This window comes from Macrobrachium rosenbergii, chromosome 2 (genome assembly GCF_040412425.1).
Source record: "Macrobrachium rosenbergii isolate ZJJX-2024 chromosome 2, ASM4041242v1, whole genome shotgun sequence".
NCBI classification, from domain to species: domain Eukaryota; kingdom Metazoa; phylum Arthropoda; class Malacostraca; order Decapoda; family Palaemonidae; genus Macrobrachium; species Macrobrachium rosenbergii.
Window position 1 is genome coordinate 86,818,513 of NC_089742.1, and position 26,117 is coordinate 86,844,629.

The window sequence follows — 26,117 nt, forward strand, 5'->3', positions numbered from 1 at the left end:
AGGTATAAGCATTTTAGAGGTTTTTTATATAAGCTTTTTTAGAGGGGTTTTAAGTATTCACAGATTTGAACAATTCGCGAGGGTTAGTGGTATGCATCACCCGTGAATACCAGGGGTCAACTGTATTATTAAGTTTTCCTTCATGGGTAATGAGTGTTACAGTACTTCCATCACTAGTAATTTAAACTGTTGCACTCATACATGTATAGCAGTATAAGTATATTTGTACTTAACCCTGTCGCGCTTACGGGGGCTCCTATAGCGCTACTCAGTACGCGACTTATGCCGTGGAGGGAAAAGTGGGACTCGCCAGAAAAGTTTCTTTGTAAAAATCGATACGTCCAAACTATAACTGATATACACTTCTGGTTTGTTTTATGATGTTGGCAAATGATTGAATTTTTTCCTAAAGCAATCAGAAAATCTTTGCAAGGCTTAGAAATAATAAAAAAGATGTGATGAGCATGAAATTTTTAAGGAAAATCGTAGATTTTTTTTTAAATAATCATGAAAAATATAATTAGGTTTTGGGAGTTTATTTCATACGTAAATTGTGTGGAAATGTTTGAACTTTCACATGGAAGCAATCATTTTGCTATAAATGTGTTTGCTAGTTAGCTGTTACTGATTAAAAAATGCTAATTTTTTACGGAGTACAATTTTCAGATTTTCCAACCTACTTATGTTGACGTTTCATATTGTACCTAAGTAGGGAATAAAGATAGAAAAAAAAATATAGGTGGCATTATAAAGCTGAATAAATTTCCTATAAAACACACAAAAGAAAGATGTATGTATTGTTAGGATAAAATTGAGCAGTTGTCGTTAGATTATGGACAATTTTTTTTTTCTAAGAAAATATATGGCAATGATTATTATATAGAAATGTTGATAGTTTTACATTTTGCTGTTCAGCATGATAAAGTACAAAGAATGGCTGTTCAAATGATATATAACACATGCACATTGAAGTTATTTACAGATGCACAAACAGGCGTAAAAAAATTACCTGCACATGCATAAATTCCAGCCGAATTATAGCGTTCAACGTGTATATATATATACGCTGAAATTTTTCATAATTACTCGGTAATAAATAATGATAGAAAAAAAGTGAAAACTGCGTTTTCTTGTAGGTCCAAGATCTGCCCACGCAATGGCACAGTCCTCGTGTCCTTTGGATGACTTTTTTTTTTTTTTTTTTTTTTTGTGAATTTCTCCTGAAAATAACTTATGGATGACACGGAAATCGCGTCATCAGAGCACTTACGGCAAAAAATTTATTGACGCGGTTTTGCATCATCAGATCACCAGAGGGTTAAATAGGTTTAGCTTAGCCTAAAGGTGAAGTTGAAGTTACAATTCTTATAAAGTGCAAATGTAATTTTATATCAAATATGTTGTGTTTAGTTACACTGTCATGTCATAGTGAGGGTATTTGGGTTTTGAGGAAAAGTGAAGTGAACATTTTGTGGGGTATTCAGAAAGATCCTTACCTTGTTTGTAGCTCATATAAGACACAAGTGTATTCAAAGAAACTTGCATGTAAAGTACAGCACATTTGTATGTACAGTACATTGCTTTTGGGTTGTTATAATGGAAAAAATTCATGGTATTTTACTTTTGTCACAAGTCAGGTTCACTTAAGACAGTGGGAGTTCACTTAGAAGTTTGCACCACCTGCAGTTAGGATGAGTGTACTTAAGCTCTGTTTTATAGCATTATTTTCTTTATGTATTTTGTGTAAAAGTGTGTATAATGCAGTACAATAATGTACACCATAATGCAGTACAGTATTGTAAATTATTTAAAGATTAGAAAAGAGGCTGAAAGCATTAACATTTCTTTTTTGTACAGTACATCTAGATTTTTATCTATTAAACAATGGACAAGCAAACAGAGGATTACACTGTAAGATATGTTTTTATAAATTTTGTTTTAGATATTAGTGTAAAGTTGAAAAGAACATGCAGTATTGTATACATAAAGTATGTTCAAGGGAATGAAGCTTTGCTATGCTTGGCTTTACGCACCAGCTATAATTAGGTGCAATGCAATGAAATGTTTCTTAAAATTGTTTGTAAGTTTTATTGTTATAGTATGTATGTATGAATATATGTATGTAAAGGCATTGCACCATAGTGTACAATATTTTACTATGGAAGTTACCACCATTTAAAAAAAAAATTTATCCAAAAAAAAATTGTTAGGACATACATAAGACATTGCCATACTTTCAGTATCCTGGTACAGGCAGTCCCCAGTTAGCGCCAGGCTCAGTTAACAGCGATCGGGTTTTACGGTGCTTGTCTAGCAACGAAAATCAGCAATGCGCTGATACATACCTAACAGAGGGCGCGGTAACCAAAAATCAGTGCTTTTCAGCGTCGATAAGCCCCGACAACCACAGAAAAATCGCTGATTTTCATTTATCGGCGATTTTCAGGTATCATCACACCCTCAGAACGGAACCCCCACCGAGAACCAGAGACTGCCTGTACATACAGTACCATATGCATAAATGTTATTTTGCACATGAGGCACTTTTGCGACACCACAGTATTGTACATTTTTATTTCCGTTGGCAGTTATGGTTATGGACAGCCATATTAGGTATCTTTGTCTCTGAATATAATGCTTATCCTTCAACCAATAGACAAGGTTTTCTGGAGGAGGAGGTTTTTGTTACAGACTTCCAACAGCATTTCAGAAAGGAGAGATCGGATGTTCAGGAGGACAGCATCCGTGAATAGGAGTAAGTGGAGAAGGATGTTACTGACTTCCAACAGCATTTCAGAAAGGAGAGAGAGGATGTTCAGGAGTACAGCATCCATGAGGGGGAGGAGGTGAAGAAGGTTATTACTGACTTCCAATAGCATTTCAGAAAAGAGAGAGAGGATGTCCAGGAAGACAGCATCCATTAGGAGGAAGAGGATGTGAAGAAGGTTGTTACTGACTCCCGACAGCATTTTGGAAAAGAGAGAGAGGATGTTCAGGAAGTCAGCATCAGTGAGGAGGAGGAAATGGAGGAGGTTGTTACTGACTTCCAACAGCATTTCAGAAAGGAGAGAGAGGATGTTCAGAAGGACAGCATACATGAGGAGGAGGAGGTGGAGAAGGTTGTTACTGACTTCCAATAGCATTTCATAAAGGAGAGAGAGGATGTTCAGGAGGACAGCATATATGAGGAGGAGGAGGAGGAGGTGGAGGAAGTTGTTACTGACATCCAACAGCATTTCAGAAAGGAGAGAGAGGATGTTCAGAAGGACAGCATCCATGAGGAAGAGGAGGTGGAGAAGGTTGTTACTGACTTCCAATAGCATTTCAGAAAAGAGAGAGAGGATGTTCAGAAGGACAGCATCCATGAGGAGGTGGAGAAGGTTGTTACTGACTTCCAATGGCATTTCAGAAAAGAGAGAGAGGATGTTCAGCAGGACAGCATCCATTAGGAGGAGGAGGTTGTTACTGACTTCCAATAGCATTTCATAAAGGAGAGAGAGGATGTTCAGGAGGACAGCATATATGAGGAGGAGGAGGAGGAGGTGGAGGAAGTTGTTACTGACATCCAACAGCATTTCAGAAAAGAGAGAGAGGATGTTCAGAAGGACAGCATCCATGAGGAGGTGGAGAGAGGTTGTTACTGACTTCCAATGGCATTTCAGAAAAGAGAGAGAGGATGTTCAGCAGGACAGCATCCATTAGGAGGAGGAGGTTGTTACTGACTTCCAACAGCATTTCAGAAAGGAGAGAGGATGTTCAGGAGGACAGCATCCATGAGGAGGAGGAGGAGGTGGAGAAGTTTGTTACTGGCTACCAACAGCATTTCAGAAAGGAGAGAGAGGATGTTCAGGAGGACAGCATCCATGAGGAGGAGGAGGAGGTGGAGAAGTTTGTTACTGGCTACCAACAGCATTTCAGAAAAGAGAGAGGATGTTCAGGACAGCATCCATGAGGAGGAAGAGGTGGAGAAAGTTGTTACTGACTTCCAATAGCATTTCAGAAAAGAGAGAGGATGTTCAGAAGGACAGCATCCATGAGGAGGAGGAGGTGGAGAAGATTGTTACTGACTTCCGACAGCATTTCAGAAAGGAGAGAAAGTATGTTCAGAAGGATAGCATCCATGAGGAGGAGGAGGTGGAGAAGGTTGTTACTGACTTCCAATAGCATTTCAGAAAGGAGAGAAAGGATGTTCAGAAAGGAGGAGGTGGAAGAGGTTGTTACTGACTTCCAACAGCATTTCAGAAAGGAGAGAGAGGATGTTCAGAAGGATAGCATCCATGAGGAGGAGGAGGTTGTTACTGACTTCTGATAGCATTTCATAAAAGAGAGAGAGAGGATGTTCAGGAGGACAGCATCCATGAGGAGGAGGAAGTGGAGGATGTTGTTACTGACTCCCAACAGCATATCAGAAGAGAGACAGCATGCATGAGGAGGAGGTTGTTTCTGACTTCCGACAGCATTTCGGAAAAGAAAGAGAGGGGATGTTCAGGAATACAGCATCCATGAGGAGGAGGAAGTGGAGGAGGTTGGTACTGACTTCCAACGGCATTTCAGAAAAGAGAGAGAAGATGGTCAGAAGGACAGCATCCGTGAGGAGGAGGAAGTGGAGGAGGTTGTTACTGACTTCCAACGACATTTCAGAAAAGAGAGAGAGAGGATGGTCAGAAGGACAGCATCTGTGAGGAGGAGGAAGTGGAGGAGGTTGGCACTGACTTGCAACGACATTTCAGAAAAGAGAGAGAGGATGGTCAGAAGGACAGCATCTGTGAGGAGGAGGAAGTGGAGGAAGTTGTTACTGACTTCCAACAGCATTTCAGGAAAGAGAGAGAGGATGTTCAGAAGGACAGCATCCGTGAGGAGGAGGAAGTGGAGGAGGTTGTTACTGACTTCCAACAGCATTTCAGAAAAGAGAGAGACAGCATGCATGAGGAGGAGGTTGTTTCTGACTTCCGACAGCATTTCAGAAAAGAGAGAGAGAGGATGTTCAGAAGGATAGCATCCATGATGAGGAGGAGGTTGTTACTGACTTCCGATAGCATTTCATAAAAGAGAGAGAGAGGATGTTCAGGAGTACAGCATCCATGAGGAGGAGGAAGTGGAGGAGGTTGTTACTGACTTCCAACAGCATTTCAGAAAAGAGAGAGAGGATGTTCAGAAGGACAGCATCCGTGAGGAGGAGGAAGTGGAGGAGGTTGGTACTGACTTCCAACGGCATTTCAGAAAAGAGAGAGAGAGGATGGTCAGAAGGACAGCCTCCGTGAGGAGGAGGAAGTGGAGGAGGTTGTTACTGACTTCCAACAGCATTTCAGAAAAGAGAGAGAGAATGTTCTTAAGGACAGCATCCATGAGGAGGAGGTTGTTACTGACTTCCAATAGCATTTCATAAAAGAGAGAGAGAGGATGTTCAGGAGGACAGCATCCATGAGGAGGAGGAAGTGGAGGAGGGTTGTTACTGACTTCCAACAGCATTTCAGAAAAGAGAGAGAGGGAGAGAGAGGATGTTCAGAAGGACAGCCTCTGTGAGGAGGATGTGGAGAAAATTGTTACCGACTTCCAACAGCATTTCAGAAAAGAGAGTGAGAGGATGTTCAGGAGTACAGCATCCATGAGGAGGAGGAAGTGGAGGAGGTTGGTACTGACTTCCAACAGCATTTCAGAAAAGAGAGAGAGGATGTTCTTAAGGACAGCATCCATGAGGAGGAGGTTGTTACTGACTTCCAATAGCATTTCATAAAAGAGACAGAGAGGATGTTCAGGAGGACAGCATCCATGAGGAGGAGGAAGTGGAGGAGGTTGTTACTGACTTCCAACAGCATTTCAGAAAAGAGAGAGAGAGAGAGGATGTTCAGAAGGACAGCCTCTGTGAGGAGGATGTGGAGAAGATTGTTACTGACTTCCAACAGCATTTCAGAAAAGAGAGTGAGAGGATGTTCAGGAGTACAGCATCAATGAGGAGGAGGTTGGTACTGACTTCTGACAGCATTTTGGAAAAGAGAGAGAGAGGATGTTCAGGAGTACAGCATCCATGAGGTGGAGGTTGTTACTGACTTTTGGCAGCACTTCAGAAAAAAGAGAGAGGATGTTCAGGAGTACAGCATCCGTGAGGAGGAGGTTGTTACTGACTTTCAACAGCATTTCAGAAAAGAGAGAGAGAGGATGTTCACGAGTACAGCATCCGTGAGGGGGAGGAAGTGGATGAGGTTGTTGCTGACCTCTGACAGCATTTCGGAAAAGATAGAGAGGGTGTTCAGAAAGAAAGCATCCATGAGGAGGAGGAAGTGGAGAAGGTTGTTACTGACTTCCAAAAGCATTTTGGAAAAGAGAAAGAGAGGATGTTCAGGAGTACAGCATCCATGAGGAGGAGGAAGTGGAGAAGGTTGTTACTGACTTCTGAAAGCATTTCGGAAAAGAGAGAGAGGGTGTTCAGAAGGACAGCATCCCTGATGAGGAGGAGGTGCAGGAGGTCATTACTGACTTCTGACAGCATTTCGGAAAAGAAAGAGAGGTTGTTCGGAAGGACAGCATCCGTGAGGAGGAGGAAGTGGAGAAGGTTGTTATTGACTTCTGACAGCATTTCAGAAAAGAGAGAGAGGATGTTCAGGAGTACAGTATCCGTGAGGATGAGGAGGAGGTGGAGGAGGTTTTACGGACTTACAGCAGGATTTCAGAAAAGAGAGAGAGAATGTTCAGGAGACAACATCCGTGAAGGGGAGGAGGTGGAGGAGATTTTTACTGACTTCCACCAACATTTCAGAAAAGAGGGAGAGGATGTTCAGGAAGGCAACATCCACAATTAGTTGGATAAGATGGTGAACCTGTGTATGAAACCATGTCTGACCGGGAGATTAATTGATTAACACTGCAGATGATGATAATGACAAGGATAACATCACTTCTGTTATGCCCAGATTCAGCAAGGCTTGCAAAGTGTTCAATATACTCAGGTTATCTGACCATCCCAATCCTGATAGGGAATGGTTCGTTGATGCCTTGGTTTGGTCCCTTCATAGTCAAAGGACTAACATCATTAAGTTTCAGTAGTGGTGAGCCTTCTGTCATAGTAGGTTTGAGAATATCTTTAGGGTTCCCCATCCCCACTGCATTCAAGTCCATTGCTGTTGGGTCATCAAGTAGCCCCATCATCATTCTGATGCCACACCACCTCACCCAATTCATGTGTCACATGTGTCAGACATCTCACTTAGCCTCAGGATAATAACAAAGGATCAGTTACTTGCAGTGAAGAGGTGTAATGCCTCCCCAGTACCATTAGCCACATGGGATAATGCCATCAATTAAACACTCTGAGATGTCCAGTTTTTTAAATGTGAAAATTATTTTTTAAGGGTACCATACTGAAAGATGTATGGGAGCAAAAGAGACATAAATGTTGTGTGGTGCAGTCATTCAAGCTTTACTGTATGTAGTCTTCATGCATAATTGTTGTATTAGGATAAATTGCATGCATATTGCAGTACAGTACATACAAATTGTTTATGATATGACTGTATACCATATGTACTTTGCTGCACGTAGAAAACAGAACCTGTAGAAAATGTAAATAAAAGGGGTTCTAGCATATGTGAAGTGTAGTAGTATTGCACTTTATGTACACTACCATTAAGTATTCTGTTACAATAATCTGGTCATTATTTTTTATTTGCTTATTACACTGATTCAGACACAACATTCATTATACTTACACACATAAATTATGTACAGTACAATACCTTTGGATATCTTGTGTTTGATGATAGGTACTTGATCTTGAATAAGCTGTTTGGGTACGTGAAACTCTTGTGAAAGTTCGTGAATGATACCTTTTGTATGCTAAAGTAGCATATTTTTTGGTTTTGTGTTTATGGTACTCATTATTAAAAGACATATTGAATACTTAGTTGATCACTAGGTAAATCAGACTGAATGGTGGAAAAGGCATAGTCATTCAAATTGTCCCAAAGGTGCTGAAAGATGTCATCCAGTGCAGCACTTAATCTTATCTGCAGCATTAGAGAAAGTATCCAGGCTGACTATGATGCACAACAAGTGACCAACATTAGGAGGAAGAGAAAGCAGTCAGTAGCAGCCTCTCCTTCTAGGAGGGAATAACAAATTGGATCATAAGTACCAGAAGCCAGTTCAGATCAAAACAGGATTTTGGAGTCATGCCCCAAAGATAAAAATGTAACATGGTACATGGAGATTGCCATAAAGCAAAATTGAAGATAAAAGAAATTTCCGTATATCTTTTTAAAGATAGTATAGCCCTAATTTCGTGACCCTTAACTTTTGAGGTGGATGCAGCAAGTATGGGAGTGTTATCATAGGCTTCCATGATAACTTGGCATAACTAGAATGAAGCACAGTGTAGTATTTTAGACAGTTCTGTCATACTTATGCTGGTGGGTAAAAACAGTTGGTTGCCCTTTTCAGAATAATTTTGGTTGCACAGTGCTAAAGCCTGATGGCTCTTGGCAAAAAAAAAAAAAATGAATTTTCCCCAAGGTGAAAAGGCAAGGATGAAATAACAATAAGGGTACAAGATGAGGTTGAGAGGATGATTTCTTTCTCTTTGCCACAAAATCAGTCCCACAGGACTGACCAATACTTACCCAGTTTGTTGAGTGAAAAACCTTCGTAGAGAGAGCATTAACTCACTCATCTTGCTGGAACTAGGCTTATCAAGAATATTGTCCTCAGGGTAAGCTCCTTTAGGGGTTCATTACTGAACTTGATAGGCATTTCATCAACCGTGATAAGTCCCAGGATGGAGACCATAGAGTCCTGGGCATGGCTTCCAGTTCAGAAGACTGGCACATTGAGCAGAGTTCACTGGAAAAGCTTAAGTCATTACCTCCAAAAGGGGAAAGTAGTAATTCTGGGTGGCACTCAGTTGCAAAGCCTCCTTATGAGATACCCACTGGAAGGCCTGTATGTGTGTGTGTGCTTGTGTGTGTGAGAAGATTGAGGAGGCGGAAACTCTGGTGTTAATCTCTGAAAGTGAGGCAAGTGGGGGAGCTTCTTGTGTATAAGGGCTCTTGGAAGGTACACCAGAAGCAAAAGAATGTCTAAGAACCAGACAGGTTTAGACTGAAGTAGGGCTATTAGGGCCCTGTGGGCATTGCTGGACTGCTGCAGTTTGTCCAACAAAAATCTGATTAAGGAGTAGGGTAGAAATCCAGTCACTACTATATTATCCCATATCCCAAGGAATCATGAAAGCATTGCTTGCTCATGCTGCCTTGTTTGGTAGTAGTGAGCAATAGTTTAGAAGATTGTGACTGAGACTGGTGGTAAAGATAGTGATTGAGAGTGGTGGTAAAGATGGTGATTGAGCTTGGTGGTGAACAGGTCTAATAAAGGAGCTCCCACTGCTTCCAGACATGCTGCAGTTTTAGGAATGCAGGGACTACAAAGCCAGGAGTACCTGGTCCTGCATGCTTAAGGTTTCAGATACCACACTGCACTTCCTCAGAATGTATCTAGCAGGATTAGAGTAGTATTATGATCCTATATTCACAGTGAAATATCCACCCTCGTTCATGAGATAAGCCACCATAGTGGAATTACCAAACAGCATACCAACCATTTTGTTGGACAGATGTTCTTCAGTACCTGTAGGGTTAGTTTTTTGCCCTTAGCTCCAGAAAATTGATCTGCAGGCTCTGTTCCTCTTGCAGCCATAGGCCTGAAGTTACCAAATCCTGTAGGAGACAGACCCCCAACTTTTGCTTGAGGCATCCATAAAGAGCAATAAGTCTGTAGCAGGAGGAGACAACTGACCTCCAGCTCATAGGTTCCACTGGTCTAGCCACCAAGCTTTTGATTCAGTTCTACTGCAGTGATCCTAGTAAGGAATGGCTGTGAAAAATAGTCTTTTAAGGAGTTCATGTGGCCTAGCAACCTTTGTCACAACTTTGCAGGTGGGGATGAGGTTTTAAAGAACTCCTCTAAGCGAAGTTGGAGCCTTTGTTTTCTTCCGATCATGAGTTGTACCAGACTGTCAATTTATCCAACTCTGCTCCAAGATAATTTTTTTTATTTTACTGTTGACTTGTACCAGTTGAAGGTTAGAAATAAGTATTGGCATAGGCTGACGAGGTAACTTAGGTGTTTCCAAAGTTCTGCTGAGAATACCGTGATCAGCCAGTTGTTGACGTACCTCAGTTTAATGTCTAATGTTAGCCCAGACCTTGAACTGGATGACCCTTTATTGCTAAACAAACTGGATAAATATCATTGAAGGCATGTGGATTTGAACCTGAAAGTACCCAGTTTTCTAGTCTTTGAATACCAAAAGTTGCCATTTTGAATGGAAGAACAGACTGATGGTACTGCCTCTATCAAAAAAGAGAGCAACTTGAAGCAGAAGTTACAAGGAACAAGATAAAGAATAGGCTTCTGTCCTGCCGAGGCTTTGGGGATGATGATAAGCTGATTTGAGAAGCCGCTGATAGATCAATACCTACTTTGTAGCTTCCCTTGCCATCACTGATCTTACCTTCTGTCAAGGGCAAGAAACCTCTGTGCTCCTTTCATATGACTGAAATCAGGTAAGCTCTGACATTAGTGGAAAACTTGTCTTAAGAACTGACAACTGATAACCTTGTTTCAGGGTCTGAACTACCCAAAGGCCCACTCCTGTCTCCAAACAGTGGTTCCAGAATTCTTGGACACAAGCCCCTACTTGAAGTAGGTCTGACTGTAGGTGGGTCAGACTTCATCTTCTGTAACAATCATAGTGAGATTTCTGGAGAGATTTCTACCTCCTTTACTTGAATGAGGGGGCAAACAGGAGTGTTTGGGGGTTATAGGATGGTAAGGAGTATTGGTGTAAGACTATGGTTTAAGTGGCAGGAGACTATACAGCTGTCTGCTCCTGGAGTAAGAGGGTGCTGGAAACTTATAAAAGTTGCTATAGTTCCTGTTACAAGTTAACTGGTAGAGTGGGAGAGAGCTTAGCAGGCAAGTGACCCCTAGGAAGCTTTGGTAGTGGTGACATCTAATGTCATGGTAATCTCCCTAACCAGCTTAAAGAAATGAGATTGTAGTCCATCCACTGTCTTCAGGCTCTTGAGGTCAGAAGACAAGCAAAGTGGACAGATTTCTCAAATTAGCATCCTTTTTCTTCAGAATGCTGCTAGCAAGGGAATAGACCACCAGATGAATATCGGATAGAAGCGCATCTCAGAGAAGCCACCAGCCTCTTAGCAGTTGCTAAATTCTTAAAATAGTCTGCTGCATCCTCAAAATGTTTATTTATTACATCCAACACCCATTCTGCCAGTTAGCGGTTAGCATTTCCCTCAAGAAACCTTCTTGGGAGTCGAAATCACTCTGGGTCTAGGCATAGTTCAGGAAACATCCCTAGCTAACCTTCCTTGGAGTCAAAACCACTCTTGGTCTAGGCATAACTCAGGAAACATCCTTAGCTAAGGCTTCCACACCATCAGCACCAGACAAGCATGTATACAGTAAACCCCCTGTACACAAGAAAAACCCTCTAAAAATGCGTATACCTGAGTACTTTAAGTTTTATCACAAAAAGTGCATTTAGTCATGAAAATTATATGAAAATACAGTAATTAGTGAATATTTCTCACTGAAAAATACCGCGAATGGGTGAATTTTCTGCAAATAATGGGTAGATTTGTTCCACAGAGAAATCCATGAATGTGTGAGTCCGCGAATCGTGAGAACGCGAATATGGGGATTTGCTGTAGATTAGTCTGTCCACTTACAATATTGCACCACCTGGGCCTGGCATTTGGCAGAGGGAAAACTAGAGTTGTGAAGGGTTTATTTGCCATAGTTGCAGAGCCTCTGCCTTATATCCTCTTCTCAAGTCCAAGAAGATAATATAATAAATTATAATTTTAAAGGTAAAATATCACCAAGATAAGAAATGAAAATAGGACAGACTGCAACAGCAAAATTCAGTTAAAGCAAAGTCAATAAGTCTGTTCAGGCTAACGTACTCACTTAACCCTAAATGGACAGGCATCATCATATGATGATCTATAACAGGTTTGAGTGTTGGACGGCCTAACTCATATTAGTATTAATATTACGTGCCATACAATTTGGATGAATTTAGTGGGAAAGATGTTCATAGCACTTCAATGGTTGATAAATGACTTATGACAACTGTAATAGCTCAGCACAGGACAGAGGGGGATCAGTATGCCTTGAGACTTGATGGGGGAATGTATTGCCCCTCTCTTTCCCATGACGTCTTTTTATTTTTTGCTCATAAATATATCCAGGGATTGCTATTGGTTTTAGTTCTTATCTTTTCTGATAGCATGTTAGCTAAGAAAAGTGCAAAGAAATATTAGAGAAAACATGTATACCTCACAAAAGTTACTGCATCTCCCCGTATTAGTAAATCTCATAAATATTTTACAACAAATATACTACAACTTTGTTACTCATTTTAGTTCTTATCTATTATGATATTGTGCGAGCTGTAATCATAATTTTACAAAATAAAATAAAAATGAATTATTAGAAAAAACATAACTTGGTAAAATTAGCATATTTATATGAGTGTCTTGGAAGAGAGGCCCCACATAGGGTTGTAAATAGTCACTTTCAACTTCCCATGGAAGGTAGGGAAAAATTTTAGAATTTTTTTTCTTACACTATGTGCATTTACATATCTTCCTCTTTCCGTTGATGTGTTTTTTTTTCTTAAATTGGCCAACCTTTAAGTTTGCCCCAGTCTGGGGTTGTTTAATATATACTGTATACAGCCCATCCCTTAAGGGTTAATTTAACCATATTTCTGGATTGGGGACCCGTGTCAGCCGGTGAAATAATCCATTCAGCACTTATTTCTAGGTAATTCCGTTGCTAGATACCAGAGAAAAAGCTAAATGTAAAGCTGGGGTTACTACCCCAGAGCGAGCTCCAAGAAATGGAGTCGATATGGTAAAGGGTGAGATTGACACAATCACGGGACCCTGCCCTATAAAGATTCCCAATGTCAAAAGCCCCAACGAGAGGTGCCGATACAAGCCCATGCACTACTCGCGGACTGTACACAAGGCAACACTAGTCGCATTCCATTTTAGCACGCGATTTCGTTCACATGTATTTTCGTTGTGCTCCTTATTTTGTGCTCTATTTTGGCATTTTTTATGGCATCCTCGCAAGCTTCTTCTTCAACAACTTGAGTACCAGTGTTTTGTTGTTTTTTAGGCGATTGAGGGTCATTTTCCTTTAGTTTAATAATTAAAGGATTTATAACGCCCGTCTCGATCTCCTCTCACGACGTCTCATGACCTCTCTGGTCTTAGGTCGGCATGTTTGTTTTGTTTTTTATTTGTATTTATTTGTATACTTTTTGTTTGGGATATATTCCCAATTAATGATTCCTAACTTTAGTGGGTTTGATTAATTTTATGTTTGTTCTGTACCCCTTTACTTTTTATCATGGAGAAGTGATGTTTAGCGTTTAGGCTACGAGTTACCCCCTGGGCCCATTCGCTATTTTCATGTCTTCATTATGCCTTAATTTTGTCCTCACTTCTCTTAGCTTTTGGGAATCTTATTTTCATTGGTACTGTTATGGTTTTTTACTTTGTTTTTACAATTTTGTTTATTTTGTGAATTTTGTGTTCCCTTGCTGGTCAAGTGCTGTCTTGCTGTTTAGGCTACGTGGTTCCCCCTTGGGCCTATTCGCTTATTTTGGCTTTATTTTGCCTTATTTTAGACTCTCACTTCTCTAAGCTTATGGGAACATGATTTTCATTGGTACATTTAAGTTTTGACCTTGTGCTCGGATGCTTTTGAATTTTGTTGATTATTTTGGGTACTTTCATTTAACTGGAGGTCGGCCATTTCCCTTCACGTTCATGTCATGTTGGGCCTGCCTATCCTCCTACATGTACCTTATAGAAAATTTTTGTTTTATTATACATTATTTGGGTTATTAGTTAGCCTTTATTCCTCTCCTAGGCTTCCTTCCTTTGCATTGCCTCAGTTAGGTTAGCCTAGGGGTTGGCTATAGCACTTTTTCCCTTCGGGGAAAAATCGTTAAGGGAGGGGCGGTCTCGATCTGTACGTTTGAGTTTCATGTCTGTGATCTCGTTCTGTACATATGTGTTTTATGTCTGGTGCTTCCCTTTGTTTGGTTTTGGCTTGGATATATTGCCTACGTCCACCCTCTCCCTGTTTCGGCTTTTCACTTAGGTTAATGTTCCTAATAGGTTAAGCTGGAATAGCGAGGGTTTACTTCCTCGTAGCCTATCCTAGTTCAATCCTTCTTTGGGTTGCTTACCAAAGGTGACCGGGAGTGCTCTCCCCACTCCTGTTCACGCTCCTTTACCGACTATATATATTATTTTGTTGTTTCGAGATCCCCTTCTCCCCCTTTTACCCTTTGCTCTCTCCCCCTTGGTTTGTTTTCAAGGTTTGTTAACTTTCCCAGGCTTGAGAGCAATTTATCCTTGTTTTGTGCTGTAGCCTACATCCCCCCCTCTGCATTGATTGGTTGTCCCTCGGTGTGTCTGACCTTATCGGTTGGCACCCTCCTGGACCTGGAGGTGACCGGGAGTGCTCTCCCACTCCTGTTCACACTCCTTTACCTTTCTTTGCTCTCCTGGCCGTAGAGGTTTTTGCCCTTCCTCTCCTTTTCTCTCGCTCTTGTCGTGCAACACAGCTCACATAGCGAGGGGATCTATGAGGATCTCTGGGCGCCCGGGAGTGCTGTCCCACCCTGGTCGCTACTTTGGGTTACCAACCTCCTGGCCTATCCTTCCCTCCCTTCCTTTTACATCGACTGTTTCCCTTCGTGGTGCTTCCTACATGTTCGCACCTCACTGTTGGGATCTCATACGGGCCAGTTAGCGTTTTCCACCTAACTGTCTTCTGTTTTATTTCTTTCGGCGTTCCCCCTCCATTTTGCTACTACCTGTTCGGTGTTTCATTATCTTGTTGGGCGCTCTCCTTGCTTACTGCTCCGGCAGTTATAGTGTTTAGCGGTCGGCGTTTATTCCCCCCACCGCTTTCACTTCGTTCAGGATATCCTCCTCTGGGGGTTTTCCTCTCTTGGCTCTGAGTGCACCCACTTCCGAACAGTTCATAACCTTCCCACTATGTTTGTATCCGTCACATATTGTTAATACATGGTCGCTCCGAATGTTCCGTTGACTCTGTTTTTGTGTCTATGAGATTTGTCCTGTTAGCCCGGTTTTCTCTCCGGTTTTCTCTGGGGTTTTCCTGGTCTGACTAGGCTAAGTCGCTGCTACGGTACTCTGCTCGCATCCGTTCCAGCATGCCCATTTCTCATACGTTTTCAGCTGGTTTTGTCGAGTGCAGGAATGCTCCGCTATCCTGCAACAAGCCAGCGGTCACGGAGTCTATAGTTCCCATTCTGGTGCGCAGTCTGTGTCGGAGAATTTATAGTTTGGCACGGAAGGTTGTGAAGTACGCCATGCTCTCCCGAGCAGACTTCTTGATGAACCTGTAGGTTTTATATACACCTGTCGGTTTTGTCTCCGTCAAACTCCGCCTCATGGACTTATTTTTGACTCGAAGGTTGTGAAGTACGCTATGCTCTCTCCGAGCAGGCTACTTGATGAATCCGTAGGTTTTATTTACACCTATCGGTTTTATCTCCGCCAAACGCCGCCTCATATGGCTTATTATTAGTCGTTTGGCACCCGGCAGGCTGCGTTGTACGCTATGCTCTATCCGAGCAGGCTACCTGATGAATCCGTAGGTTTCATATACACCTGTCGGTTTTACCTCCGTCAAACTCCGCCTCATATGGCTTATTAATAGTCGCTCTTTTGTTTGGGCTCTCTCTGGCGAGATTCTTGGTGAATCGGGTAGGTTTCATATACACCTATCGATTTCCCTCCGCTCCGTCGCCGGGCGAGATTCTCGCTTAATCGGTAGGTTTCATATACACCTATCGGTTTTCCTTCGCCAAACTCCGTCTCATATGACTTATTAATAGTTGCTCCTCCGGTGTTTGGGGTCATAATTTTCCCCTCCTGGAGGTCGGCTCGCAAAACTCTCGTAACTCTTCGCTTCACACCCTCTAGTCCGGGGTCAGCAGTTTCATATAAACGAGAGTCGGGAAATTCCTATGTCCTTTCGTGGACATTTGTAATGTTCCTTTCCTAGGCGCCCAGTTCTCAATGTCAGTTGATGAAGAAGTTGTTGCCCTTTGTTTACCGGAGTCCAAGAGTTGACCCGGTCCTCTTAAAATAAATTAACTGTTTACGGAGAGTTTTCTGAAGACGTTGCGCCTTCAGTCTCGTTCTCTCGAGCCTGTGAGCGTCGTCCCGGGCGATAAGTAGGTGCGGGAATAAGTGAGGCAAACCTTTTCCGCTTAGCTCGGAATTAAGTGAGGCAAACTTTTCCTTTAGGGGATTCGTTAGCTCCTCATCCCTTTTCGACGGTTCCTGGTCTACCGTCCCTAAGGTGAAATCAGTCAAGAAAGACCCTTTTTAAACCAAGAAGACCCGCTCCGGGGCCCCCTCGAGGACGTCTCGGATCTCTAGTCCGGTGCCATCTACGAGTTAGGCCTCGTCTTCTGGAAAGGGACACGGCCCAAGCATAGCAAGGCGGTTACCCTCCCTTCCTTTGTTGCAGACTCTTTTACGGGTCTCCTTATAAGGAGCTCGATATGAGGGTCATTGACAACCTATCAAACTATCTAACTGTCTATCTACCTCATGGTCCGTGCCTTCCCTTTCCCAGGAGCTCATATCCCAAAGAGATTAATCTCAGGACTCATTATCAACGGATCACTTGTAAAATCCTGCTCCGTTCCGAATTCTATCGTTCGACACCTCCACCTCTTTCCCTTCCGTCTGGGGAACCTTTTGGCGCCTTAACCTTTATGCTTCCCAGCATGAAGGCACCCTCCTATCGAGGGTGTGGGCACACGGAGGTTGGCGGAATTGCATTTCTTCCCTTCCGGCCTGGTATCCCCTTATCCGGGTTTTACCAGACTGGCAGAAGGAGCATGGTATCTATCTGGCAAGATCCCTAAGGGAGCCCTCATCCTTCCTAGGGGCTGGGCACATCGCCTCCATTGTGAATTCTAACGGAGTGGCAGGCGGAGAATTCCAAGTTCACGCCAGCTATGGGGTCTTACCGTGCTCTCTTTGAGAGGCCTGCTTCCTACCCCTTGTGCTCCTAATGTAGCCCCTCTTATCAACAGGCTTGTTTCGAAAATAAACCGCTGCCGCATTTCCGGGAGACAGATATCACAGATACGTTCACAATGAATCTTCTAACCCCGGACTACGCTTCTAATTTATTCAGCGTACAGCTCCCTAAGCTTCTGGAGTCAATTCCCGGAAGCTGAAGCAGGGTGTAAAGACAGGCTTGCCAGGTCCTGGAACTCTTTGACTTTAACAGAACCAATGTCCGTGGTATATAATGGTGGTTCGTTGTTTCCGGTCCTGATAAAATCTCTCTTGTCAGGTTTTCTGCAGGTCCCGCTTTATTTCATCAGTCCAGATGGACAGCTGAAAACACATTTTCGCCAGCCACGCTTGCGCCTTGAGCCGAAAAATCTTATGGACAGTTTCACCTGGAGAATTAATCTTTTCCCAGGTGGGCGTTGTTACGGTCTGTCCAGGGCTACTAATGTTAATCAGAGCCTCCGTTCTCGTGGGTGTCTACCTTACGGGCGGAAACAATCTGATCTTGCCGGGCCCTATCCCAAGTCCGGCAAAAAGTTCATGTAGTTCAAGCGGCCCCCTGCTCAGGCGGTGGTGCAGGCTCTTCAGGTTCCTGTCCCTGGACAGCCGTCAGCCTCTCACTCCCAGCCTCCACCTCGCTGTGTGCGGGTTCAGCCAACACATCAGCCCCTTGTAACTCCCCCGTGTGTCTCTGCCTCCCCCATGTGCCTCCGCCGGAGTTTTCTTTGCTTCATACGAAACCCAAGGAAGGAATTTTCACTAGACATTCTACCAGAGGCACTGAACCTCAGGGTTATCATAGGAGCAGGAAGCATCCTGCTCCTCTCCAAGAAATTGGGAAGGCATACGCTTCAGGAGGGCAATCAAGCCTCCTCCCAGTAGTATTTCTCACATGGGTGGGAAGGCTGTACCATTTTCGGGCCACTGGAACTTCAGTCCCTGGGCCCAGAGTATAGTTATCAAGGCCCGGGTGGAGCTGGACTGTTTGTCCCCTCCCCCAATCAGGTTCGGTCAGTTACCGGCCAGGTTCTGGGGACTTTGTGAATGGCCTGTCAGGCTTTTTCAGTCTGCCAAGGAAGTTCCCTTCCACTGGAAAGTTTTTCCGGGCGTGTCCCGTTTATTTTCCTCATTCAATGCGGCAAGTCTCGGTTGCTTACAGTCTTGTGGGTTCGGATCCTGCTGCTCCGTGGAGCCGTAACCACCTCTATAGACCTTCCGATGCTTCCTTTCACATCTTAGTTGCAGGAAGGTTTCTATCCCTTCTTGGGATTCAGACTCGGGAGCAGGCGTCCCCTTCAAGTTCATACCCTCCTCAAGGCAGCCCCAGAATCTTTGCCAGTTTGAACAATACCATAGTTCAACAGCTCCGGTATTAGGAGGTTATGCTAGCCGCATATCTAGTTGCCTGGCTCATTTGGGCACCCAGCGGGAATTGCCTGAGGGTGCCGGTCATTATAATCGATTTTCTAGAGTCTCTGGGCTTCTAAGTTCACAGGAAGGAATCCCACCTGATTCCGGAGGGTAGCCTTCAGTAGTTGTGAATCCAGTGGAAGCGGAAAGAGATAGCAAGGGCAACCAAACATTTCATCAACACAAGCATACCTCTCCCCGTGCCCAAGAAAAGGTCTTGGGTTTTCTCCAGTTTGCTTCAGTGATGGTTCTCCTTCTGAAGTCAAAGCTGGAGTTTATAACCGGGGTATGGCGGAGTCAGGGACGTGTCTCCCTGATTCCTCCTATTTGAATGATGGCCTCTGGCCTTGAGCAACTGTCAGAGCTTATCGGAGTCAGTTCCTCTCCAGCTTTCCTCCGGCCTCAGTATTCCACACCGTCTCCTCTCTGGGCGGTGGGGTGGATATTTTTGGCCCATGAAGTACATGGAACTTAGTCGGTCACGTTCGGCAGTTCCATATCAACGCATTGGAGGGCTGTGGCAGTCTTCCTGTCCTTGGGAAACTTCTTCCTCCCAAGGGGATTCATTTTACGCTGGTTCTGAACAAAGCAGCGTTAGTGCGCTGCATAAACAAGTGGGTTTGGAACTCGAGTTGCATCATTCAGGTTATGGTTCATTCTTCTCCATAACCAACAGACACAAGTGCCTCTTCTGCCACCCTTCTCATAGGGGTCCAAAAGGTCACTGCATTTTTCCCTATCCAGGGCCTCCCCTGGTGTCGGAATAGTCCTTAGACGGAGCGTTATTCAGGTAGTCTTGTGATCTTTTCCTGGACCTAGAAGTAGGTATAAACTCAGCCTGCGTCAGCCTCCTCAAAGTTCTGGTGCCCTGGCTTTGTGGTCTTTGTGAATTTTACAGTTTAGGAGGAAACTGATGTTGGTCCTGTTATTACTGTTTTCCTAAAATCAGTCAAGGATCCTACTCTACTGCAGTATGGTTCTGCAGTTAAGTAACTAGCACTCTTCACATAGTTTTGAAGCTACAGTAATGATGCAGCCGCATTGGCCCCGAGGAAAGTGTTTTGTTGGAACCAGACTCACAGGCCCTTAACTTTCAACCCCTAAGGTCTGTGTTCGTCTGAGACCAGTACTCCGTCCACATTCGGTTTCCTGGTCTTTGAGTAATGTATCGGAGTTAGCTTCGGTAACCAACAATCATCTTGTTTTCACCTTTCCTTGTTAAAAGAAGACCCAAATTTTTAATCAGCTTAGCTTCTAGTGCTAGTTTTCCTGTACTGTCTGCCCTGTCTAGTTTGAACCAACCATTTTGGTTTCCCCCTCTCAGGGTAGTGTTGTGAATTCCTCACCTAACTTTCTATCTACAGTTGAAGGTCCTCATTTTCGGTGGTCACCTTGGAAAGTACTCCCCTTTACAAGGTCTGTCTCTGTGCCCAGTTTTCTCCTTACAGGCTTTTTTAGACAGGACCTCGCAATTTTGTCAGGTCCTCTCTTTATTTGGAAAAGGGGGTACTGTCATTGTGTCTACTATTAGGCAGGAAGTATTTTCTTAATACAAGCCTATTCAGGTGCAATTCTAAAGCTCATGCTCTTAGACGGTGGCCACTTACATTATTTTCATTACATGAATTTTGAGGACCTTACTAATGTTCTGGATGGAATTCTCCCCTAGTTTTCAACGTCTCTATTTAAAGTCTTTAATAGCATAAGAATGATATTTATTTCTCTGTTATTATTTCACCGGCTGACACGGGTCCCCGATCCAGAAAAAGGATTTTGACAAAGGAAAAATCTATTTCTGGAGAGGGGCCCGTGTCACCCGGTGACCCACCCCTGTTTTTCATTCTCTCCCTCCCATGGTAAACATCATTCTAGTGGGGTAGGTGCTAACATGGAATGCGACTAGTGTTGCCTTGTGTACAGTCCGCGAGTAGTGCATGGGCTTGTATCGGCACCTCTCTCGTTTGGACTTTTGACATTGGGAATCTTTATAGGCAGGGTCCCGTGTTTGTGTCAATCTCACCCTTTTACCATATACGACTCCATTTCTTGGAGCTCGTTCTGGGGTAGTAACCCCAGCTTTTCATTTAGCTTTTCTCTGGTATCTAGCAACGGAATTACCTAGAAATAAGTGCTGAATGGATTATTTCACCGGGTGACACGGGCCCCTCCCAGAAATAGATTTTTCCTTTGTCAAAATCCTTTTTGCCCGTACAGACTTTGGACACCAGATCTACTAGACAGGAAGCTTATTTCATTTATTTCAATTTTTCAAGCTTGTTTCCAGAAAGGGAGCTGGCCATCTTCCTGATTGTAGTCATAAAGGCAATCCCTGGTTTTTAAGCCATAACAACAAATGAATCACTGAAAATATGTAAAAGGAATATTCTCTGAAAATCCATGCTTATACAGTACTTCAGAATGCATAAATAGATGTACAAAAAAATGTCTGTTGAAACCTTTTAAAAAAAGATGTAGCGCTTACTTGTACTTCAACCAAACACCTTTTATGTATGTTAACAACTAGCAACAACCAGGCCATTCTTTATTTACATACATTGCACATACAAGGTCCTCTACATCACATTCTAAATGAACAGAAAAATCCCAGTAGAAAAGACAGTCTAAATAATGGTAGACTGAAATAGAAAATAAAGATCATATGAATACTAAAAAAGAAATTGTGGGTCCTCACCGTAGTCATCTGTAACACCAAATTACCAGTCGAAAGTGAAAGGTGCAAAAAACAAAAATTCACTGACATCTACAATGGTAAAGATATTCACATATGAATTACATTAGAATATTGTTGAATGTAAAAAGCACTTGGAAAGTAAATGACAGAAATAGTGTGATAACATGGAAAAACTTGGTGTAAATCTTGCAGAGCATAAGTCCAAGAGTCACAAAGAATGAAAGGCATTGATTAAAGTACAATGGATTGTAAGCTGGGCATGCACAGTAGAATTTTTCCTCATTTAATTCTTTAAGTGTGTGTGTGATTGGACTTGTTTCACATGGAATGAAGGCAGATTAATGGGTTTCTTATAACAAAGGTTCATATTTTAGACATTGCTGAAGTTTAATAAGATTAAACTGCAAACTAGAATTTTAATTTTGATGTACTAGGAATTCCATCATTTTCATTTAATGTATAAGCTAGTATGACCTTTGGTTTATCTGCTTACAGTTCTGTCACTTTGCTGATGTTTGTATGGAGGATGCAACATTATATCTAACTGTCAACTTATGTTCAGTAAATTGCTTCATACTAGATTTCATCTATGATTTTCAAGGGTATTCTTTAATAAATTTGATCTTAAAATTATCTAGTTGATAAATTTATTGAAGTTTTATATATCCTGTTTGTACTTCTGCATGAATCCCAAACATTCCTAATTCTGGTAGAAAAAAGAAGGGAGATATATAATCCCTGTTGGTTAGTGCATGCCCATGCTTATCTTCAAGACTTCCAACCTTTCCCCAAACTCTTGTTTATGATTGCTGTATCATTTGCATTTTGTTTTTTGTCCCCATTCCAAATTCTGTCAATTTCAATATACAGTAAGTGGATATTTAAGGTATTTCTATGAGGATTTTTCAGAAAGGTTTTCATAAAGGGCAGACTTTTATTGAAAATTTTTGGTTTGATTTTTTTCTGGCCAGAAGTGTGATGATTGACTAAGTGGATTCTCATGTTTTGTGAGCATAGAGCATTATTCTGGCATACAGTTCAAGTACTTGTCATTCTCCATTTTGAATGACTGTTTTCTTCCAATATTCTGGCTATTTATAAAAGAATTTTTCGGTGCTGTTAGTTTTGTTACATGTCAATGGGTTCGGTGGAAGGTCAAACTAACAACCAGTTGTTTGCTAATTAATGCATGTTTCCATTGGTCTTCTTGGTAGATTTTTGTTTTTCTGCCTGCCCTTTGATGATTTCCCTTCATTGTTCTTCACTGCTCCTCCCAATACCAGTTCCTCTCTTCCTTCTGCTTTTTGTCCTATAGGAAATTCAAAGATTTCTCATTTTCTGCTCTACTGCCTGCTTTAAGCAATTCCTTGGCCTCCCTTTCATTGTTTTGAGGAGAATTGATCATCATGGTCTCATCTTAAATGTTCGCAATTGCTTGTCCAGTTACTTGTCACTGTGCAGGTTAAGATCTGTGGTATTGATCTCACTTATCTGACACTTCTCTCTTTACCCATTCCTCTGCATCTAGTAATTTTTTTATGTTGATGAAGTATCATCTTTGGATAGACGCCAGTCTCCAGCCTCTGCCTCTATGGCTCTTGGCACTGATATCACCATGTGCTTTTTCGCATGGCTGTCTCTAATCACTTTCCTATCAGTTGTCTTGATCCTTTCCCAACTCCACACATTTGTACTCCCGCCATGCTTTCCCACCTTGACATGTTTCTTTCTCTTGCCTTTTCCTGTAACTAGCCAGACATCCATCAGATTGTCTGCTTCTTTGGGCTCTTAGTCTCCTGCCAGATCTCATCTCAGTGCCCCATCTCCCAAGTCTCAAGTTTGGTCTTCTAAACAACATTGCTCTCTTTCTTCTAGCTGTTCTTCCTTTTTGCACATCTTCCTGCCTTCTGGTATGCAGGCTTCACCATTCTGACTCTAGACTGTCACTACATATCACATGGTGTATGTTGTGTCCACCCTTTACTTTAAGCCCATTTCCACTTCCTTTATTCTGACTTGCTGTCCAACCTCTCCGTTACTTCTGAGTGCAACTATTGGGTTAAGTCCAGTTTCACCTTTAAACCTCTATATATACAGTAATGTCATTTGTTTTTTGGTTCTCTTTATCTTGCTGTCCAATCATGTCAACTCCCTCCTTTCACCATCCTAAGCACTGAATACTGTAGTTGAAAGTCCTCTACTACTACTACTATTCAGATGAATCCTGTTCATATGGAACAAGCTCATTGTGGCCATTCACTTGAAATTCAAGCTTCCAAAGAACTTAGTTTTTAATAGAAAGAAGTAACAGAAGGCAATGGCAAATACAGATAGAGCAGATCACTTACTAAAAAAAAAAAAATTAACAATAAATGAAAAGAAAAAATGTAAGTAAATTATTAAAAAACAAGGAGAATTGTACTAGGGTAATAATGCGTTGCGTCTTCGTTTAAACCTCTAAAGTTCCAATTGCATGACATCCTCAGGGAGGGTGTTCCATAGTCCAATGGTTTAAGGAATAAAGAATCTCTGGAACTGAGAAGTTCGACAGCAAAGCACATTTACTGCAAAATGTTAAAATACATCTTATGAAAAAGTGACAAATAAGAGACCATCTGTCAATGGTCCAAGATATTCAGGAAGCAGAAACCTACCACCATGAACCACTCTATCTAAAAGAGGCAAATCTCTTGTAGAAGTAGACATCCATACCAGAAAACAATATTCTAGGAAAGGAAGCAGAAAGGACGTAAAACAGGTTTCATTGAGTTTATCACTGTTATAAAAATGAGGCCCTGCAAACAATACCCAACTTTCGTGCGGCATTTGCTGACATTTTCAGTAGATGTTTCTCAAAAGTAAGATGTGAGTCAAAAGTTACACCTAGAATAGTTAAAGTTTCGATTCATTCAGAAGTGTCACATCCACCTGAAGAGGAGTATGGGGTGGAAAATCTGTATGAGAGCTGCTAATTAATAGTGATTTTGTTTTACTGGAGTTCATCCTCATACCCCACCAACTACACCATTACTAATCCGATCCATGTCACGATTGAGACTAACAACAAAATCCATGGCCCTTTGCAGCCAATCCCCACCACACACCAGTGATTGGCTAGCTCGCGAAAGGGCAATGACGTCACACTAGTTAACAGTCCAAATGATTCCCATTACGGATTTGATTCCGTTTGGTCATGTTGAGCTCTGTGCATGAATGATGACACCACAGATTTGAGTTCCTGGAATTGTGAAGTATGCAGTTGATATCTCTGATTAAAGATATAGTAAGTTATATATTATTACGAAGATCTTGGATCATTCTGTCTGTCACAGTCTGTGCATGAGTTTTTATTTTGATCATGCACAGCCTAAATACTGCATCTTGCCTTTTTTTTCTTTTAAATTGGCATTGGCCTACATAAGCAATTCCACATAGACCACATTAATTGAAATGAATCATAGACTTATGCAGCCAGTTCCGATATTTGGATATTAATTCATCATAAGCTTGCATGTCAAATATTAATATCATTGTGAAATTAGGCCTTCATAAAAAATTCTTATATTTTGAGGCAATGCAGGGCATAGGCCTACACTTCAGTTTCTTATATTTTGAGGCAATGACAGGCATAGGCCTACAAGTCAAATTCTTCTATTTTGAGGCAATGACAGGCAAAGGCCTACACATCAAATTCTTATATTTTGAGGCAATGCAGGGCATAGGCCTATACTTCAATTTCTTATATTTTGAGGCAGTGACAGAGCAGAGGCCTACACATCAAATTCTTCTATTTTGAGGCAATGACAGGGCACAGGCCTACACATTAAATTCTTATATTTTGAGGCAATGATAGGGCATGGGCCTACACGTCAGTCTCTTGTTGCAAATAGTTTTCCACCCGTATCTGTTGGAAATAGAGTAGCTTTTAATTAATATAGTAGCTCCGACCCCACAATATACAGTATAATGTATATATGCATACAGTGAATTGTACATGTATAAGCCTGTACATATACACATACATGTGTACTTAGGTCGATGGCCTTAGTAAATGTAAAGCCACTTATACCACAGAGAATAAAAGTAAAATTTGTGGGCATGTAGCCAATGGTACACATAGATCATAGGGCTGTCTCAGCCTTACACACAACTATAGAACTGCTTTCAGTGAATTATATTGAAAATATATTTACAAAAGAGATAACAAATTATATTACTGTGATGAGTAAATATAAGGCTACTGTAACATTTGTATGAAAATGAAGGCTATGGTAGGAAGGTATCATAAGATACATAACGGAATAAGAAAAAAATAAATGATAGCTGAAAAAGTTATGTATGAGATGATCCAAACTAGTTTGCAAGTAGCCCATGATTCATTTGCTTTTGGGGGTATTCTTGTAGATTACCCTGTTGGACAAAAGGATACATAAGAGTCAGTAAATTCTCTCTCTCTCTCTCTCTCTCTCTCTCTCTCTCTCTCTCTCTCTCTCTCTCTCTCTCTCTCTCTCTCTCTCTCTCTCTCTCTCTCTCTCTCTCTTAGGAGAATATTCTAGCATATACTATATTCATAAAGATCTTGATTACTTTAATTTAATTTCAGTTAACAATGATAGGTAAATAATTCTTTACACTAGTATTTTATGAATAGGTCTATGCTTATTCTGCATTGTTAGGTTACCATATGAAAAATTTTCAAAGACACTACTGTACAAGCACCATAACAGAAGCAACAAAAACAAGAATAAACACAACAAGAACTACAGTAAAACGGCTGAATGTAAGATAGGCCTATAATCCAAACGCTATAAGCTGCGTAAACCAACAGAAGACATAGGACATTATAG

The 26,117-nt window shown here is 41.8% G+C and overlaps 1 protein-coding gene across 4 annotated transcripts in view; it reads left to right on the forward strand.

The window, feature by feature from the left end:
• LOC136849003 (DALR anticodon-binding domain-containing protein 3) overlaps positions 1-26,117 on the forward strand; it is a 291,701-nt gene that overhangs the window by 92,506 nt on the left and 173,078 nt on the right. The gene's annotated exons all lie outside the window — the stretch shown is intronic.